This window comes from Borostomias antarcticus (genome assembly GCF_949987555.1).
Source record: "Borostomias antarcticus genome assembly, chromosome: 17".
Classification (NCBI taxonomy): Eukaryota; Metazoa; Chordata; class Actinopteri; order Stomiiformes; family Stomiidae; genus Borostomias; species Borostomias antarcticus.
In genome coordinates this window covers 17,365,844-17,387,510 of record NC_140250.1, presented here as the reverse complement: position 1 = coordinate 17,387,510, position 21,667 = coordinate 17,365,844, and positions in this window count along the sequence as shown.

The window sequence follows — 21,667 nt, the reverse complement described above, 5'->3', positions numbered from 1 at the left end:
ACTGAACTATTACCTCACGCCAGCCCTGATACTACTGAACTATGACCTCACACCAGCCCTGATACAAACACTGAACTATTACCTCACACTAGCCCTGATACAAACACTGAACTATTACCTCACACCAGCCCTGATACAAACACTGCACTATTACCTCACACCAGCCCTGATACTACTGAACTATGACTTCACACCAGCCCTGATACAAACACTGAACTATTACCTCACACCAGCAGCCCTGATACAAACACTGAACTATTACCTCACACCAGCCCTGATACAAACACTGAACTATTACCTCACGCCAGCTCTGATAGAAACACTGAACTATTAACTCACACCATACTACTGAACTATGACCTCACACCAGCCCTGATACAAACACTGAACTATCACCTCACACCAGCCCTGATACTACTGAACTATTACCTCACACCAGCCCTGATACTACTGAACTATCACCTCACACCAGCCCTGATACTACTGAACTATCACCTCACACTAGCCTACTATAGAATTATTTTACTGTTGCTCAGCTTTGCCCAACACTAGGTCCAGTCATCATTAATTATTAGGAAGGGGATCTATATGAGCTATCAGCTTTCACTGTATTAGCCTTATAGAAGTGTAATACCAGTATCAGTTTAAGTACATGTCCCGGTGTGCCCTTGAGCAACTGTCAACTTAACCAATATGTGAATCATGTTGTTTCTCTTGCGCATACGCACATTTTTCGATTCTATAAAAAGAAAACAGAAATTTGCAGATTATATTAAGAAATGCTACAGTATGACTGTACGTGCACTTTTTAAGATCATCTTTTAAGCATTATGTCCTATTACTGGCATATTTAAACGCCACATTGATCACTAGATCATTTGGATATTCCTGTTAGTGCAAATAATCTTATCTGGGGATACAATTTACTTCAAATACAAATGCATAACAAAATGGTGATATGCAGTAGGCTGTGATTGCAAATATCACTGGGATTACAGGCATGTCCCCTTTTAATGTTCTGAACTGACTCACTAGAAATATATTCTAGCATGCTAATCCCATCTATCCTGCTGTAAGGTAGGTACACTAGCCAGATTCAGCAGTCTACAGTAGCACACATACGTGTTGGGGATAGATCTTATATGATATTCAGATATCCTTTCAGATCTCCAAGAAAAGGGAATCTTACGTAGAGAAAGCTTCTATCACATATCAGTTTTCTCCAGATCCGGTGCAGATGGTGAAGCAGAGGCTCATGGGAGAGGCCATTTCCTGTGGTCTTAGTCACCCAGCATGACAGAAGGGGGGCTGGTACATTGGCTGTACAGAGGGGAACTATGACAGATTACTATAATCTGATAGATTAGGGAATCCAAGGCCCACCATAAAGAGATGTTAAGCATTGAGAGGGATGCTAATCTAATCTAATGAGAGTCTTTCTATCCTATGGGAGCCATTGTTCCAAAGGGGTGACAAAAACATCTCTGTGATCCCATGTGACGTGTTTGGAGGAAGTGGAGACCGACAAGCAAACAGCTGAAAAATCAGAGATGTTAAACAATGAGCTCTCATGTAGAAAATGTTACATTTTCAGATCCATAGGGGATAATATTATGAATGGACAGAACAAGGCTTTATACTGTAGGAGCCAAGTCTCTGGAAGGGGACGCTTCAGTGGACATGGTAGAGAACATTACTCCATAAAATTCCAAGCGGGAAGTGATGAACACATGCCAACTGGTTATTTGGTCGAGACCCCTCTCCTACATGACCAGATGGTCCTAGAGGGATTTATCAACAGTGGCCCCCATCCAGACACTGTGTGTGTGTGTGTGTGTGTGTGTGTGTGTGTGTGTGTGTGTGTGTGTGTGTGTGTGTGTGTGTGCAACTGTGTGTATGTGTTGGGATTATGCATCCACCCTCCCTTTTGAGACAACACTAGCACACAAGGGCCAAATCCTCCTAAGCAAGTAAAAACACAGATCAGCAATATATAATATGCTTATGGTGAAGTCTGGTGGGGTGGGGGCTACAGTATCATATAGTGAACAGACACGGCATTGACAATAGAATAAATGTGTCATCAACTTATTAATAAGCACCCGAAGGGAAATTCCTCAAATCGACGAATATGCCTCTTCACTGAGGGCTAAAGTCAATGCAAATCTTCATCCCTACGCCTGTACCACACATCCTGAATAAATGGTGGCTTTTGTTCTTATGAGTGTCTAGACACAACGAATATGAAGATGAGGGTGCATGGCAGCTCCACTCCTACGATGATATGAATAAGTCATTGAATCGTGAAGGGAGCATAAATACAGTACAGTATGATTACAAACCCTCCATTCAACATGGCTGAGCTGTAAACAGTCTGGTTGCTGTAAGGATGCCTATCAAATCATTATTGCCCTACCCAGGCCCACTCAGACAGCAAAGTCATGGGAAAATCTGTAATATTTCATTGAGAAGTAGACATACTGTATAATATGCTGTATGTGCTCACCACCACAATTGAATAATCTGAATGGCATTAATATTGAAATAATCCCTTCAGATTATTCCATTGTGGTGGTGAGCGCAATATAGCATGTTAGACCTGATATGAAACCCTGTATGTTTTTTCAGAAGTAGGCTAGTTACAGTAGGACTAAGGGGAACTCGCTGAGAAATAATTGACAAAGTAGGCTACCCTAGAGAAAGTCAGCCTAACTGACATGGACTCTCACCCAATCATAATGAACACAACAGATAGGCCTACCTACCATTTTAGTGATGCACACACTAATTTGGCATGGCAGTAGATATGATGGTAGCGTACATCATATCTATAGCCTAACAGCAAATCAACATGCAGGTGTTGCCCATTTAAGCACATACTGTATAAGATGGGCTAGCCTTGTACTTACTTTGGCAGTTTACTGTATTGGGGAGGACACCTGTGGGCTCTGCTACCACCTGGGGTCTGTTTCATAAAGCTGACTAACTGAGCAAGCCTGACTTTTGCAATGAGTAAAACCTGGAAACTATTCAAATCTGGAACATGGACTGAAGTAAAACATAGCTTTCAGGGTTTTATTTTGTGCAGAAGTCAGGCTTACCCAGTTTGCCAGCTTTATGAAACAGACCCCTGGTCTTAATATTGTTTGAACTGGAGCACAAACCTGATACAGACTGCAGTTGCTGCTGAGAAGTCGGTTCCTTTGAAGAGCTGGTTATGGTGATGTCTTGTGTCTGGCCCGAGAGAGTCGGTTCCTTTGAAGAGCTGGTTATGGTGATGTCTTGTGTCTGGCCCGAGAGAGTCGATTCGTGCGCCACAACCGGTCCATCCTTTAGCTTTAGGAAAAACAACGCAGATAACAGATGGGCCCACAATTTTAGCATCATTACGGCACCGTGAAACAGCTGTTGGAAGTCACATTTGTCCGCCGGTAGTCTTATAAAAAAACGTGTGCTGCTTTAACGCGCATTAATGCCCCATAACCATCTTGTTATCTGTTGCCTGTGCTGTATTTACTATAGACTAGGCTGTTTACTTTGAGTAACGTCGAACTTGTGTAAACTCCGCCCCTCTGTGTCGTAGGTCCAACAGCATCCGTATCGGTCCAATTGAACTGAAGCCTGTACGAACAACTCCAAAAAGGTCATGTATCCCTCTAAATCGATGACTAATCATAATGTGGATACTATTATTTTATTATAACCTATTATAACTGTATCCCACAATAACCACTGGAAAGTGCCAGCTTCAAACTCATTTCCCTTCCATCGCTGCTCATATTCGTTGTTACTGTGCAATCTTACTGTGCAATTCTTTATGTGCAGCAGCAGCAACAACAACAACAACATAATAATAATAATAATAAAAATAATAATAAACAGTGCAATAAAATAATAAAACAGTGCAATGCAATAGCCTACAAAAAGTAAAAGTATGGTATGTAAAGTGTACCGTGTGTGAACAGTGCAAATGTGCATTGGTTGCATGTGTATTTGTACAGTCTAGCTTTCAGAAGGGTTCAGATTTTCTTTCTTTTTATGGCTGTTGCGTTGTGTTTCCCAATTCAATTCATCTTCTGAGAGTCACACTTTTAACTGGCACTTGCACATGTGTAGCCTATGTGCAATTGAGGAAGGCTTTGCTTTTGATTGATTGGTCTCAATCATTGCAATTCAACAGCCTACATGTCCATCAACCTCCACTAGTTGGACCATGGATAGTTAGAAAACATGCTATCTCTGCACCCCATGCTTTGTTGACATTAGAACAGGATAGAACAGCCCCTCCTGGGGCAGGACCAGGACCCTCCACCTGTCCGACTGCCCCCAGACACCGCTCTTAAACCTCCAGAGACAGTCGAGCCATCAGCCTGGCAGGGATTGGTACCTCAAAGCCCCAACTACAGACATTTGATGACTGAAAAGCTGTGTTGAAATTCTCAAAGTAGTCACTGAATTTCAGTGCATCCGGAAAGTGCTCATACCCCTTCACTTTTTCCACATTTTGTTATGTTACAGCCTTATTCAAAAATGGATTAAAATCTTTTTATTTCTCAAAAATCTACACACTATACCCCATAATGACAAAGAAAAAAGTTTTTAAGAAATGTTTTGCAAATGTATTCAAAATGTTTAAAAACGAAAATATCACATGTACAAAGGTATTCACTCTCTTTGCTATGACTGTTGACTGTTGACTACCTACTTAATTTAGAAATAGCTAACAGAATCAGATTAAAAGGCATTTCTCTGAAAATCAACCAATATTCAACAACACTCAACATTGAGCTCAAGTGCATCCTGTTTCCACTCACCCACCTGTCTACGGTCCCACAGTAGACAGTGCATGTCAGAGCTGAAACCAAGCCATGAAGTCAAAGGAATTGTCTGTAGACCTCCGAGACAGAATTGTATTGAGGTACAGATCTGGGGAAGGGTACAAAAAAAGATCCTACAGCATTGAAAGTCCAGAAGAGCACAGTGGTCTCCATCATTCGTAAATGGAAGAAGTGTGGAACCACCAGGACTCTTCTTAGAGCTGGCTTGTGGCCAAACTGAGTAATCGGGGGAGAAGGGAGGATGATTCTCTGGTCTGATGAAACCAAGATTGAACTCTTAGCCTGAATGCCAAGTGTCACATCTGGAGGAAACCACCACTCATCACCGGGCTAATACCATCCCTACAGTGAAGCATGGAGGTATCATCACCGGGTTAATACCATCCCTACGGTGAAACATGGAGGTATCATCACCAAGCCAATACCATCCCTACAGTGAAGCATGGTGGTGGCAGCATCATGATGTGGGGATGTTTTTCAGTGGCAGTAACTAGGAGCCTAGTCAGCATCATGGGAAAGATGAACGGAGAAAAGTACCCAGATAGCAAGCGGATCTGGGCCATATACAGGCCAGATCTGGCCCTTGTGGCTTAGTTCCGGCCCATATATGGCCCAGATCCGCTTGCTATCTGGGTACATAGAGATTCTTGATGAAAACCTGCTCCAGAGCGCTCAGGACCTCAGACTGGGGCGAAGGTTCACCTTCCATCAGGACAACAACCCTAAGCACACAGCCAAGACAACAAAGGAGTGGCTACAGGACAGGTCTGTGAATGTTCTTGAGTGGCCCAGCCAGAGCCCAGACTTGAACCTGATTGAACATCTCTGGAAAGGCCTGAAAATAGCTGTGCAGCAGTGCTTCCCATCTAACCTGACAGAACTTGAGAGGATCTGTAGAGAAGAATGGGAGAAATACCACAAATACAGGTGTGCCAGGCTTGTAGCATCATACCCAAGAAGACTTGAGGCTGTAATCGCTGCCAAAGGTGCCTCAACAAAGTACAGAGTAAAGGGTCTGAATACTTATGTACGTGTGATATTTCAGTTTTTTTATATATATATATAGATATATATATATATATATATATATATATATATTTGCACAAAAAAATCTAAAAACTCTTTTCACTTTTTCATTATGGGATATTATGTGTAGATTTTTGAGAAAACCAATTTTGGAATAAGGCTGTAACAACAAAATGTGTAAAAAGTGAAGGGGTATGAGTACTTTCCGGATGTGTTGTAGGGTGTCAAATCCAGGTGAGCCTACATTGTTAATATTGAATTAAATTAATACTTTAATAATCCCAGTGGTGCCTCCAAAGTATTATACATGTTTCAAGACCCATTTATGTGTACAGAAATGGTTCATTTTATTTTCTCACGTTAGCACAGACTTCTACACACAGGACACATATTACAGGACACTTCATTCTCCAACATTCAACTGATAGTTTTGCAGATTGTTCCCCTCTTATACTGGTGAATAATTCCTAGCTCTCTACTGACGCCTAGTGGCACCACAGTGAACAGTGTCTGGGCTGTGGTGAGCACATGTATTAAAGGACAATGCTAGTTTTTGACAACCTGGACCCTTTTACGACATATTATAAGACGTTTGACTCACCGAGATCACTTTGGTGTAGTTCGGAGGCCTATAGAAGAAATTTAAAATCCATCCCGAGCCAGTATATCCATGTAATGGCGGTGGTGGGGGCAACGAGAATGCAGCTTCTAAAAATCTATTTTCTGCCGCGAAACGGTTGTTTTCATCAATCTGTCTTGATGAATCACTAGTTGTGCTTACATAGAGCATAACTGTTGTGGTTTTCACATGCCATGATCTTTAGAAACGTCTTTCGAAACGAAATAGCTTCCTCACTTGCTCCAGCACTAATGCGCACAGCGCGCAATCGTTGCTCCAGCACGCTGTGCGCATGCGTGCTGGAGCAAGTGAGGAAGCTATTTGCATTTCAGTGTGTGAGCATGATGTCATAGCTTGTACACATTTTGGTCACTAGATGGGGGTGATGCATATGTAACAACCCTTACAACGATCTGGTCTCATCAATATGGCTTGTATAAATCCCACTAAGTGAAAAAAAATATTTCTTTGTATCAGCATAGTGGCTTATACTGTAAAGCAGATGCTGTGAATATCTTCCCAGGGCTCTCATTACTGTCTCGGAAGTACAGCACAGTAATATTTTAGAAGTGCATAGAACACAAGCTCAAAACCATATCAAATGTTATTAAAGCTTGAAGTGAATATATGTGCAGGTCAATACAATCAAAACTGATGAAGGTAAAATGGGAAGCTACTTTCTAATCAGCCCATACAGTAGACTAAATGCAGTTACAGTATGTGACACTGTACCCTGATGATTTTCCTTTGGCTCTGGATAAAAATCTCTTTTGGGGGGGCGCCAAAAAATCCTCTATGCAGGAAATGAAATAAAAATAGAAAATTTCCTGAAATAGAAAAACTCAACAGTCCACTCTCTAGCTTTCATTGTTTACACAACATCTAAATGTTGAGGAACATTAGGGAATGTGCAGTGCCATCTTGGAGGCACACAGGGTTTAGTTGAGCTTATTTGGATCCCCATTCGCCAAAGACATATTACCGAACGGCCCTACCGGGCCCCGGCCCAGGGGCCCAAGGCCTCAGGGAGGGGGCACTTTGGATTTCTTGTTGCAGGGACACCTATAGAAATTTAGGGTGAGATTCCTTACACAGACATAAAAATAACATTAATATTTTGAACAGTTTATAGGGGCCCACGTCTTTTAAAAAAAGAGAGAAGCTTGTGTGGGCTACATATTTTCTATAGCTACTCGTTAATCTAATGGGTGGGAATGTAGGCTACCTTTCCATAGATAAATGAGTAGGCTATAAAAACTAGTCTATAGAGGGCACTATTAATGTTTGTGAACTCCAGACAGATCACACAGGTGCAGGTCACAGATCACACAGGTGCAGGTCACAAGGTCAATTGGTTCAATCTGTTTGATCTTGATAAAGAACCGTACATGTAAAATGGAGCATATTAAGCGGAGCAGCAAAAGAAAAAGAGGCAGTCAGATTCTTTACAGCAGGTTCCTCGCATTTACAGTTTTTAAAAGAAAACAAACTGAGAACAACAGTGTTGTGGCGGAGGCTGTAGGGGGGTGGGGGGAGCTGGTAGGGAGGGGGAGGCTGTAGGAGGGTGGGGGGAGCTGGTAGGGAGGGGGAGGCTGTAGGGGGGTGGGGGGAGCTGGTAGGGAGGGGGAGGCTGTAGGGGGGTGGGGGGAGCTGGTAGGGAGGGGGAGGCTGTAGGGGGGTGGGAGGAGCTGGTGGGGAGGGGGGCCCCTCTACACATCCAGGCCAAGGGGCCCATTTTTTCATGATCCGTCTATGCCATTAGCTACAGCATTAGCTATTCAGAGTGCAGGGAGATGACACACGTGTCTATTGATGAATGGAAACGCAGAAAGTGTACATTTCTCCTCTGTACATCCGTGGCACACAGAGAACTTGTAGACCTTGAAAGCTTGGGGTACATTTTTTTATTGAGAGACAATGCCACAAAACCGCCTTAAAAATAATGCACTGCCTGTGTGTTGATGTCAAGGACGACACACACATGGGAATAGATACATGTGGCGTATTGCACCAGGGTTTGGAAAAAGTTTACTCAAAATTGCATTGACTGATACAATCCCTGTGAGCGCGTCTCTATCCATGATGGATTGTTACCTGCACACTCAATATGTCAGTACACGTCCAAAAAGACAGGCAGAAACGGATTGCATCAAGTTATGGTTATCAGCCGGCAACGTGAGCAGTTAATGTGTGCGCTGAATGGCTTTCCACTGCTTTGGGAAGATGACAGTCAGCACTGAGATTTTCGGAACGTGTGATGGGGCTTGTGGAGCCTTACAGAAGCCTTTTTTGGAAGGAAACGTTCAATTTCTTGCCTTACAGTATGCGTGGAACTCACTGGACAGCATTTTGACTGGATAAGTGATGTAATCTCACTGTAGAGCATCCATCAGGATGTGTGTAGTTTTCAGCTTAATGGCTTGTACCTCTCCTGTCTGGTTTACAGTCAGTCTCCTGGGATGAGGACTGGCTGATGTCAGTTTGCAGTTGTAACAGAGTTGTTATTGATAATTGAAGTTCGCCAAAATTATGTTTTATTTTATCTGCACCTTAGAATTGTTCTGGTTGTCCATACAGGCATACCATACATGTGACCATGTATTGGAGCGCCCCCGTGTGGTTTGGAGTGGGTGGTTGCTATGTATATCTGCTGTTAAGCTGCCTGCTCGTCCCTTTTGACTGTGACAACGGATGAGTGTGGTGAGTTGAGATCGTGCTCTGCCGTTTTGTAGATATCGTCGAATAAGATCCTATTGAGAGGATCTAAGATTGTATGATTTGTCAGATGTTTGTTTTCTATTTGTTTTCTGACGGTTAATTTGCTTCGTGTGATGTATTTTACTATTTTAGCGAGTGAGCTAACGTGTCTGTCTTGGAGCCGTTAGCTAGCTACAGTAGGCTAGCTACTGCCCGTCGCGTGGCTGGTGTTTTGACGGCGGGATCTTTTCCCCCTTTCTTTATTTCATTTCGTTCTTAGTATGTAAAGGGCAGCACATCTGAGTGACAGCAACCATCCCATCTGTGTTAAAAACAGGTATGTTTGTGTGGAGAAATGTATGTATGAAGTTTGATATTGTTGAGTGCATAGATACATTTAGATAAATTAGGAATAAGTTAGTAATAAGTTAGGAAACTATACGATCACTTTGCATCTGTTCAAATTAGTTAAATCAGTAGTAAGCTGCGTGCCCTTTTGACTGTGACAACGGACGAGTGTGTATGTAAAGGGCAGCACATCTGAGTGACAGCAACCATCCCATCTGTGTTAAAAACAGAGTGTGCAATAAAAGCTGGATGAGCGATGAACCTGGCGTCCTGACTGGTGTGTGAGGCAGAGAGAAAAGAGAAGGGTTACATCTGGTGCCGTGACTCCGTGACTACGTTGGAGATCAGCTTAATCGCCGGTCCCGGGAGAAGAGCTTCTGCAAGCAACTCAGTGGACGCAGCCCAGGTTACGCTGTTAGCGACAGTGATATTGAATGCTGTAATATTGCAAGGTTGATGTCGTGAATTGTACTTTGTTAAGCTTATATTGTGTTTTGTATATGATTAACAGTGTCAGAAGGGAGGAGTGATATGATGGCTGATGGGCAGGCTAGGATGATGTTAGGTAGAGGGAGGGCCGTTACTGATCATTCTGTTTTGCCATGTCCGGTTGGTTCACCTGTCCTGGGCGAACAGTTATTTACTGATGATGTTGAGTGCAAGGCAGCACAGGGCCCATGTACATCCACTCCTTTACACCAGCCTAATGAGACAGATAATGCACTTAGGCATTTGAGTGTTCTAATCACAGAGTTGGGAAAGAACATTGGTGATTCTGTGACAGCTAGATTAATGTCGTACACGCACACGCAGTTCCGCAACAGTGATTGCAACAATGCGCCTCAGACGCACAACCCTACTACCATAGACCTCTCTCAGTTGAACGTGGTCGTCAAATCAGACGCAAGAGAGCCTACTGTCTTCCGTGGTGAGGGAGCTGACAAGTGTTCCGTTCAAGAGTGGATTGACCTGATGACGGTCTACCTGAGAAAGAAGAATGTCTCTGCTGCAGATCAGCCCGACAAAATATTGAGTAGGCTGATGGGAAGGGCTAAGGATGTTGTGAGAATAGGATTGCGTAGTGACCCGTCTCTTGATGTCGCTCAGCGCACTGAAACAATCTATGCTATCCTCAAGCAGCATTTTAGTGATCTCTCATATTCCTGCATGCCACTCGCAGACTTCTATAGCACTCTGCCCAAAGCCCACGAGAGCCCTGTTGATTATTGGGTTCGTCTGAATAATGCCGCTGACATAGCGGATGAGTGTCTCCGACGTCAAGGGAGGGGGATGGAGGACCTGAATAAAGAGGTGGCCATGATGTTCGTGAGGCACTGCCCTGACCCATCTCTGTGCATTGTGTTTAAGAGCAAGCTTGTTGGCAGTTGGACAGCGAAAGAGGTGCAGGAGAGGATCGACGAGCATCAGCGGGAGCTGAAATCCGGTCCCAGTAAGCGCTCATTTGGCAACCAGTCCAGACAGGCCGTTGCTATGGTGAGTGATGACATACAGTCAGGGGCAGCGTGTGATCCGGTCCCACCCGTGTTGCAGACATGCAAACAGACCATGCAGCATTCTCAAGGGAGTGATGAGACTGCCTCATTGCAGAAGAGCATGGATAGAATGGCTGATGTGCTGGGTCAGGTCCTGAGCACACTATCCGAACGAGCTACTGCCACTCACAGCCAAGGTAGGCCTCATCCACAGCAGAGAGGGAGGGCCACAGGGCGAAGGGAATGTGAAATATGTCATCAGCATGGCCACTCCACCATTTCACATTGTATGTGGCACAACCTCTGTTTCAACTGTCATGAGCCAGGCCACATGAAAGACCAGTGCACTTCATCTTCGTCCCCCAGGTCACAGCCAGTCGCCGCCGCGGCTCCCCACTCTCCCAGTTCGGGAAACTAGACAGCTCGCATTTGGAGAGGGGAAGTGTGGGCTCTAGTGTTAACTCCCTCGGTAGCACACCAGATTTACAGTCGTTATATGAAGCGGTCAGTGAAGGGTTACCCAGTGATTCTCAAGTCATAGTTCAGAACACGCAGCGTGTATGTGGTAGTGATAGCTTGTTTTATACCCCCGTTGTTGTTAATGGGTGTACCACAGTGAAGGCTATGCTGGACACAGGCTCTATGGCATGTACTGTGAGTGAGAATGTAGAGAAAATGCTTGTTGCTGCTGGCTCGCTAGACTGTGATCTGCAGCAAAGTACTGATGTGATTTTAGTCGGATGTGGGGGGAAGAGAGTCTATCCAAAGGGAGTGTGTGAGTTGAGCCTCGAAATATATGGATGTAATGTGGTGGTTCCCACTCTGGTTGTTCCGGGTCAAGAGGATGATCTTATTATCGGAACCAATGTACTTAAATACCTCACTCACAGATTCAAGGAGTCAGAGAGATACTGGGAGATGGTCTCGGAGCCAGGCAGCCCTGATGATGGAGGGCGTGATGAGTTTCTCGCCATGCTCGCTGGTGTCGATCGGTGGAAAGGTGAGGAAATTCCTGACGTCGTCGGGACTGTGAAGCTCAACCGAGCCGTCACCCTGTTGCCTGGCCATGAGCACCTGGTTTGGGGTAAGCTCCCTGAGAAGTCACGTGGACACCCTGGCTGTACGGTGTTGGTTGAACCCACTAAGTCTCGCTCCATCCCTCGCAATATCCTGGTTGGCCGTGTCGTGACTCCGCTGTGGGGTGATGGATGGGTCCCTATGAAGATCATAAACCCTACTGACAGACCTGTAACATTGCGTAGGAACGCCAAGCTAGCTGATGTGTATCCATGTATAGCCCTGGAAGATTTGGTGACAGCAGACAGTACATGTGTTAAGTCTAACCAGCAGCACATCTCTTCTGAACGGTCCACACAGCTGCCTGCAAAGAAGACTGACATATCTGAGAGACTGAGACAACATGGACTGGGTGACTTGGACCTTGACTCGTGTGAGGTGTCTGACAAGTGGAAGGAGGAAATGTGCAGACTCACCTTGGAATACTCCGATGTTTTCTCAAGAGACAAACTTGACTGCGGTGAGGCAAAGGACTTTGTTCATAGGATTCATCTGGTGGATGAAAAGCCGTTCCGTCTGCCCTACAGACGTGTCCCGCCAGCTCACTTCCAGAAGCTGCGTGTTGTGTTGACTGAAATGGAGGAGAAGGGCATCATTAGGAAGTCTACGAGTGAATATGCATCACCACTTGTCCTGGTGTGGAAGAAAAATGGTGACCTGAGAATCTGTACTGATTTCCGCTGGCTTAACGCCCGGACGGTGAAAGACGCTCATCCTCTCCCACACCAGGCTGACTGCCTCGCTGCCCTGGGGGGTAATGCACTGTTCAGCACGATGGACCTCACCTCGGGATTTTACAACGTCCCTCTCCACGAGGATGATAAGAAGTTCACTGCCTTCTCCTCGCCTGTTGGTCTGCATGAATACAATCGCCTCCCTCAAGGTCTCTGCAACAGCCCGGCCAGTTTCATGCGCATGATGATGAGTATCTTCGGGGATCAGAACTTCCTGTCTTTACTCTGCTACCTTGATGACTTGATGGTCTTTGCACCAAATGAACGGGAGGCCCTGCAACGGCTGGAGATGGTGTTTGTGCGGTTGCGTGCACACAACCTCAAACTTGCACCGAAGAAGTGTCACCTCCTCCAACGCTCTGTCCACTTCCTTGGTCATGTCATAGACAGCAGCGGTGTGTCCACAGACCCAGCTAAGGTTGAGGCCATTGCTAACGTAAGAAAAGCAGACCTAATGTTTCCTGATGGCCGGACTCCTAACCCCAGGAAAATTCAGTCATTCCTGGGCTTAGTGATGTGGTATCAACGTTTCATCCCAAATTGCTCCACGATGGCTAAGCCTCTCTTCCAGTTGACAACAGGGCCTGGAGAGAAGAAGAGGAGGAAAGGTCATGGGGACAGGCAGAGGCGTGAGAACAGGTACCGGAAGCTTACCGCAGCAGACTGGACCCCTGAGTGTGAAAGGTCCATGGAAAGCCTCAAGGATGCTCTGTTGGCTAGAGTTGTCTTGGCCCATCCGGACTTCTCCAGACCCTTTGTCTTATCCACTGATGCGTCAACTGATGACTTAGGTGCCGTGCTTTCTCAGGTTGCTCCAGGAGAAGATAGAGCACGCCCTATAGCATTTGCCAGTAAGTCATTGAGCAAGGCTCAGAGCAACTATCCAGCGCACCGTCTCGAATTCCTGGCTCTCAAGTGGGCAGTTTGTGAGAAGTTTAGCCATTGGCTAATGGGACATGCCTTCACTGCATGGACTGATAACAACCCCCTCACCCACATCCTGACCAAACCAAAGCTGGATGCCTGTGAACAGCGCTGGGTGGCAAAGCTGGCAGCTTATGACTTCGACCTTAAGTATGTCCCTGGTCCGAAGAACGTTGTCACTGATGTGCTCAGCAGAGAGCCCTTTGCAGGTCGAAGCATTGGAGAGCGTCTCCTTCAAGAGCCATATGAGGATCTGCTGTATGGATCGGTGAAACTGACGGGTGTTGTGGTTCAAGATGCCTTCAGGTCGTCCAATGTTCGTCAGTGCACTCAGACGACCAGGAAGAGTGGGTGTGCTTCCACAACTCCACCCCACTTCAGCTCGGTGTCCAGTGCTGAAGTCTCCGCCATCTTTGACAGTCACGTCACCTGGGATGCTGCTGCTAGGGTCAGAGCCACAGCCTTGGCGAGCCATGTTCAGAGTGTCACTGACATAGGCCAAACTGCACTGCCATCTATCCCAAAACAGGTCCTTGGGGCCAGACAGCAAGCTGATGTCGAGCTCGCCCATGTGCTCTCCTACGTCGAACGCCGCCGGCGACCTTCCAGACGGGAGAGATCTGGTGTGCCGCTCAATGCCCTGAAGCTATTGAAGCAGTGGGATAAGCTAGTGTTGGAGGATGGACTTCTATATCGAGTGTCAAAGGACCCAGTCACTGGAAAGAAACGGCATCAGTTCGTTGTGCCCGAAAGTCTGCGGGAGGACACCCTGCGTGGATGTCATGACGATGCGGGTCACCAAGGCCAAGAGAGGACACTCCACCTCATCAAGCAGAGGTTCTACTGGAGTTCTGTGGAACGTGATGTGAGGAACCATGTCAAGTGTTGTAGTAGATGCGTCATGAGTAAAACACCTGAGCCGGAGGGTCGAGCACCACTCGAGAGTATCAAAACTACAGCGCCGCTCCAGCTGGTCTGTATAGATTTCTGGACGGCTGAAGACTCCAAGAACAGACCTGTTGATGTGCTGGTGATAACAGATCACTTCACCAAGCTTGCTCATGCTTTCCACTGTCCAGATCAGACCGCTAAGCAAGTAGCCAGGAAGTTGTGGGACAGCTACTTTTGTGTCTACGGTTTCCCTGAGAGGATTCACTCTGATCAGGGTGCCAATTTTGAGAGTGAGTTACTAGCGGCCCTGCTTCAGATCTCCGGCGTGAAGAAGTCGCGCACCACAGCTTACCACCCCATGGGGAATGGTACAACTGAGCGTTTCAATCGTACTCTGGGGAGCATGATCAGAACACTCCCTCCGCGAGCGAAACAGGCATGGCCACAGATGCTGCACACCTTGACGTTCATGTATAACAGCACTCCGCATGAAACAACTGGATTTCCACCCTTCTATCTGATGTACGGGAGAGTCCCTCGCCTGCCTGTCGATGTGCTGTTCAAGTCTGCCTTGCGGGAAGATGGTGATGTCTCCTACCCGAAGTATGTGGAAAGCCTGATGAAAGACCTTAAGGAGGCCATGGCCTTTGTGGAGAAACATGCCAGCGGTGAACAGAGACGGCAAGCTGAGATATATAACAGGAGAGTCAAGGGTGCGCCGATCGAGCCAGGTGACAGGGTTCTTCTGGCAAACAAGGGAGAGAGAGGACGGAGGAAGTTAGCGGACAGATGGGAAGACGTTGTGTACACTGTCGTGGAGAGCAACCCAAAGACCCACACCTTCCAGATCCGTAATCCTGTCTCTGGTCAGACAAAAGTGGTCCATCGCAACCTGCTGCTGTGTGTGAACTTTCTACCGGCCCTGCCGCAGGGTGACGCTGACAGTGTCTCCACCGACTTCAGTGCTGGTGGTTCGGATGGAAATGACGTCTCTGGTGTGCAGTCTCTGACCTCTGAGGGGGAGATGGACGGGTCAGCTCGGACACAACACTGGGTTTCTCAGATCCCTGTGAGTCATTTGGCAGTGGGTAGCAACCCGCCCACCCTTCCACACCAAGAGGGTCCTGATCATGAAAAGGATGGGAGTGGAGTGGCTGAAGAGGACACCAGTCAAACAGCCGATGGCAAGAGCACAGTCTGTCCTTCAGATGCCATCAGCATGGCTTGCAGTGGTACGGACTCTGATCCACACACTACACACAGAGCCTCACTTGAGCCTAGCCGCGTTCACGACGGCTTTAGCACGGTAGTATCCAGAGCAGGCCGCGTGGTTAAACCTGTGAGCAGGCTTATTCAAACTATGAGCAATCAGAAGCTTTTGAGCATGCGAACACATAAGTTTAGTACATGGGCTAGTTCATTGTTCAACGTCAAAACGGCCAATTAGGAACGAGACCCAGCAGTCGGGTAAAGTTTTCTTTTCTTTGTTTTGGGTCTTGGGGAGGTCTAGGGGTCCTCTTTTGGGAGTGACTTTTGTGAATTGTATAGAATGTGTAAGCTGGCACATTTATGTCATCATTGAAGGGTTAGTGACAAGGCCTGCATTTTCCCTCATGAGTTCTTATGGAACAGCCTTGTGGCTTGACAGTACATTGTTGAACAATGTTGGTTCGATTCCTGTGTGTGACCTGACCGTTCTTTCATGTGTTCTATGTATTTTGCCGAATTCAGGAGGGGAGTGTGTAACAGAGTTGTTATTGATAATTGAAGTTCGCCAAAATTATGTTTTATTTTATCTGCACCTTAGAATTGTTCTGGTTGTCCATACAGGCATACCATACATGTGACCATGTATTGGAGCGCCCCCGTGTGGTTTGGAGTGGGTGGTTGCTATGTATATCTGCTGTTAAGCTGCCTGCTCGTCCCTTTTGACTGTGACAACGGACGAGTGTGGTGAGTTGAGATCGTGCTCTGCCGTTTTGTAGATATCGTCGAATAAGATCCTATTGAGAGGATCTAAGATTGTATGATTTGTCAGATGTTTGTTTTCTATTTGTTTTCTGACGGTTAATTTGCTTCGTGTGATGTATTTTACTATTTTAGCGAGTGAGCTAACGTGTCTGTCTTGGAGCCGTTAGCTAGCTACAGTAGGCTAGCTACTGCCCGTCGCGTGGCTGGTGTTTTGACGGCGGGATCTTTTCCCCCTTTCTTTATTTCATTTCGTTCTTAGTATGTAAAGGGCAGCACATCTGAGTGACAGCAACCATCCCATCTGTGTTAAAAACAGGTATGTTTGTGTGGAGAAATGTATGTATGAAGTTTGATATTGTTGAGTGCATAGATACATTTAGATAAATTAGGAATAAGTTAGTAATAAGTTAGGAAACTATACGATCACTTTGCATCTGTTCAAATTAGTTAAATCAGTAGTAAGCTGCGTGCCCTTTTGACTGTGACAACGGACGAGTGTGTATGTAAAGGGCAGCACATCTGAGTGACAGCAACCATCCCATCTGTGTTAAAAACAGAGTGTGCAATAAAAGCTGGATGAGCGATGAACCTGGCGTCCTGACTGGTGTGTGAGGCAGAGAGAAAAGAGAAGGGTTACACAGTGGTGGTCTCAGGTCTTCCATTCTGAGCTTTACCCGAGACCTTGTGGATGTGAACACCGGGCTGTAATGATACTGCCAAGCCGGCTATTTTCTTTCCAAAGGACAAATGGAGCTTCCATTATCAATCCCCACACAACAGATCTGGCAACGTGACATGACTCCTTAGTCCTTTAGGCCATTGGCAAGCCAGAGAGAGTCTTCACTGTATTTCCCAGAAGGGTGTGTGTGTGTGTGTGTGTGTGTGTGTGTGTGTGTGTGTGTGTGTGTGTGTGTGCGTGCGTGTGTGTGTATAATGGGGCGGGAGGATTCATCTTGCGATCTCTGTCTGGAAGTGGCTTATCTCCATGGCCACTCTGAGACAGAAGCGTGTAGCAGCTACAGTAGACACCTCTTTGAGAATGCAGTCAGAGATTCCATCATGTACTGTAGGAACATGACCTAACAGTCAAATTAGGGGTGTAACGGTAAATAAAAATCATGGTTCGGTACGTCCCTCGGTTTTGAAGTCACCGTTTGGTTTATTTTCGGTACAGTAAGGGGTGAAAATGTAAAATCTAAAAGTGTTTTGTTGTTTATTATGCATTTTTGTAAACATCAGTCACTTTCCTATTGTGCATCTCCTCTCTCTCTCTTGTGTTGGGAACAAGGTGTCTACTCATTGTTCAGTAGTGAAGAGGCATGTTTCTGGCAACACATCAAACTTGATTTAAAGCAATATATTGCGATATTTGGACCTTTACAAACATGTCTGGTGCTAATTCTCCAATTAGATTTACTAAAAGTATGCTGCATCGTCCAAACAGTCTACTCAGAAAGATAATACATTGACATTTATGACCTTTTAAAACTTGCGCCCCTAGAAGCAGCATTCAGTCGAAGTGCGCATGTGCAACGGTGTGCTTACACAGTAGTAGCTAACTATTCCAGCATCTATGGATATCATGCGTTTTTTAGCTCAATGATATCACGGCGGAGGTGAGAAAACCGAAGTGAAACATCAAGGAGGAAGACAGAAAAAGAAAATGACAATCTGATAACGTTAGTGCACTTACTCGCAGTGTGGGGGCGCACTTCCGAGAAAACCGGAGAAAACGCTATGTATTGCTTAAACTCATGTGACATGACACCACGCAAATGTGAATATCAGTGATGCAAGGAAAAAAACTGTAGGCTATGGAATGGTATGCCCCCCCCGGAGAAGAAGTTTGGCTGTAAAAGCCCAAATTTGGTGGCCTCTGGCACATTCTAATAACCCTGTCAGACCATCCTGATGTCACAAGCTCACATTGTTACTCACAAATCAGTCTGGATACTCTCGATAGAGAACATTTTGAGCCCGATCGGAAAACGATCTCGCCAATCAGCGTTGTGTTCTGAGGAATTTGAAATACATACAGCTACGCTGGGCGGGTTAGCGCTGATAGGACCTTTTCAGATTTTTTTTAGATGGTTCATCCAATCACCTGCCAAGTATTTTTGAAAGTGCCTGCCCTTTTCCAAACAGTTTCCAATGGAGAGTTCCCAGGTGATTACAGTATGCGAAGCAAACCAGTTATGCGAAGCAAACCAGTTATGCGAAGCAAATCATCTGGCGTGTCAGGTTAACATTCTAATGCCACTATCCCATCATATACTGTACACTGATCTTAATAATTGCTTAATGAGCTGGTTGAGTTATGTGGGATTTTCCTGTGGACTCAGTTCTTAAGCTCAATTCACCTAGGCTACTGTGCATGGCCACTGAAGCACACACACACACACACACACACACACACACACACACACACACACACACACAGAGACAGTATTAGCTAGCTAATGGCAGTGTTGCCAGTCTTGAATGGCACCATCTGGATGTGAAGCCCAGCAAACATCAATTGCCATCTGGTGCTCCTGGTAGTGGTGGAAAACACACACACACACACACACACACACACACACACACACACAGACCCCCCCCCTCAAACACACACACACACGCTTGCTTACTTACTTACTCATAGGCTGAGGTGGATACCTGCGCAGGGAGATTATTTAGGATGCTGTTGGGGGGGCGCATGACACAGCAGCCCTTCTTCTCTGTGAAAGGTTGGGATCCGGTGGCTAGGGGAAACCCTGAGACTCTGATCTACTATACTTTGCCTAAACCCTGGAAAAGCCCTTTTCAGGCCGATCCATCCACATGATAAATTGAATTGCATGCACTGCCATTAGGTACATGATTTAATTTGATCGTAGTCATCTTTATTGTGGGCCTAGTAGGTAATAATCACACAAACACAATGTATGATGTACGTACCTGATCATGTCAGATGTGTTCTACATTTCACCGCATTGCAAAATGTACCCTATTAAGATCTTGATCTTAAAAACATAAAATTAAATAACTTAAAACAAAAATATATATTTTATTATACAGTATGCATATGTAGCTGTGTAGGATATTACAGTAATGTACAGGGAACTATCATATCACAGTAATGTACAGGGAACTACTGTATGTGGGTAAAGGGTTAGAGTCTCCACCAAAAAGAATACATGGGAAACAGAACAGCGCACATTTGAAAGTGCTGGCAGTTAGCCATTTCCTTTTTTTTCCCAAACCATTCCTCTTTGAAGGTACAGAATACTTTATAAAAGCCTTTATCTCCAGCCTGAAGCAGCACCGATTCTTCTGGTCTGTGAGGCCCTAAACGTTTTCTTCAGTTTCTCTTCATGAGGCACTGTACTAAACCACATATTCAACAAATACAACATAGCATTAGACGTAGAGATAGACGTACAGTAGATCAAATTTGCGCCTTTTTAATGTTATTTCCTGGTCATGTACTGTACACCTGTTGCCAGGCAGAATTCCCTCCACCCAATATAATCTGCTATGGTGAAATAAACTAGGGGGGGGGGGGGTGAACTATATTGATAATTAGAATAGGACATGTGTGTGGACATTTTGCATATTTGGACAGTGGACATGTCGTACGGACCTTTTGTTTATTTGGGGAAGTTAATGCTGACTACAGTATATGGACATGGCCTGGTCACCGAGTAGTCATAAAGTATCAGCGGTTGTGATTAAGTCTGTGTCTCCATATCTCCACCAGGGACCTCAGGCCAGGAAACCGTCCTGTTAAGTCCCACAGCTGATCCACGCAACAGAGGGGAGGCCTGGCCAACGACTGAGCCCACCGCACGTCATGCTGAAAGGGACGGTCTTTCCAACAGCCAAACCAGAACTCCCTAAGTGAACCCATATACTAGAAGGCGACCATATTAAGTCTGTGTTCCTGTGTCTCCACTAGCCTCCCCCCGGGAACCGAGCTCCCTGGCGAGCCACGCAGAGGACCGGCCGAGCGGGAGAGACGCCCCGTCCATCCTCCACCGAACTCAACGCCAGGACTCTTATAGTCACGACTCTTATACTACACTCTGCTAGTTTCTGTGTATATCTCTTCCTAGCCCATCCGATAGCTGTCTAGTGCTTTTGCATTTAGGGTGTGGGGTGGGTGAAGAAGCGGGTGTTCTTTAATGTCCAAGCCCGACTCACTGTAGTGGACTTGGAAGGCTGCAATGACCTGCACCACCCATGACTGCGTTCACTCCGTGTTCCTGATATGACCAATTCCTAAGCATCGCTGGGACAACATCGCTAAAGAGGCGGGAACTTCATGAGCCAATCATCATCTGAGAGAGCAGGAACTTTTCCTTTGTGTGGGAAAGCAAGGAGAAATTGTGTTGGAAAGCAAGGAGAAGTAAAGGTTGGTACAACTTCAAAACATATAGATTTAGCTAGCTGGCAAACATTAACATAACCTTAGTTGTTTGCTAGCTAGTTGACATAAAAAATGCTAATTAGCATCTGCTACACAATTTAGCATCTGCTACGCTAATTATCATCTGCTACACAAGTTCTCCTTGCTTTCCCACACAAAGGAAAAGTTCCCACTCAAAAAATATGAAAAATCCTTGCTTAGGAGTTGGTCATATCAGGACGTGCGCGTACACTCTTCCAGTCGTGCTGTGATTTCTGGGTTAGGGAACGCCGGTTTAATAAAACAGGTCAATTGTTTTACTTTCCTCATCATCCTAGGCCCAAAAGTAAGTGTCTCATCTGCTTCTGCCATATGGTATTCGTGGTGTAACAGTTGAAGGAATTTAAAATATATCTTAGCCTTCTCTCTAGTCTCAGGGTCCAAGGGTGTTGTGTGTGTGTGTGTGTATGTGTGTGTGTGGTGGTGGTGGTCTGTCTTTGAGGCCTATGTGTTCTGGGCCTGTACATGTTGGGTGTTGTGTAGAGTGTGTAGGTGTGAGATGAGTGTGAGTCTCTAGGTTCCACAGGAGGGAAGAGAAGGAGTTAATAATAGAGGGGGATATCTCTCACCATACCAAGGTTTAACACAGTTCTCTTCTC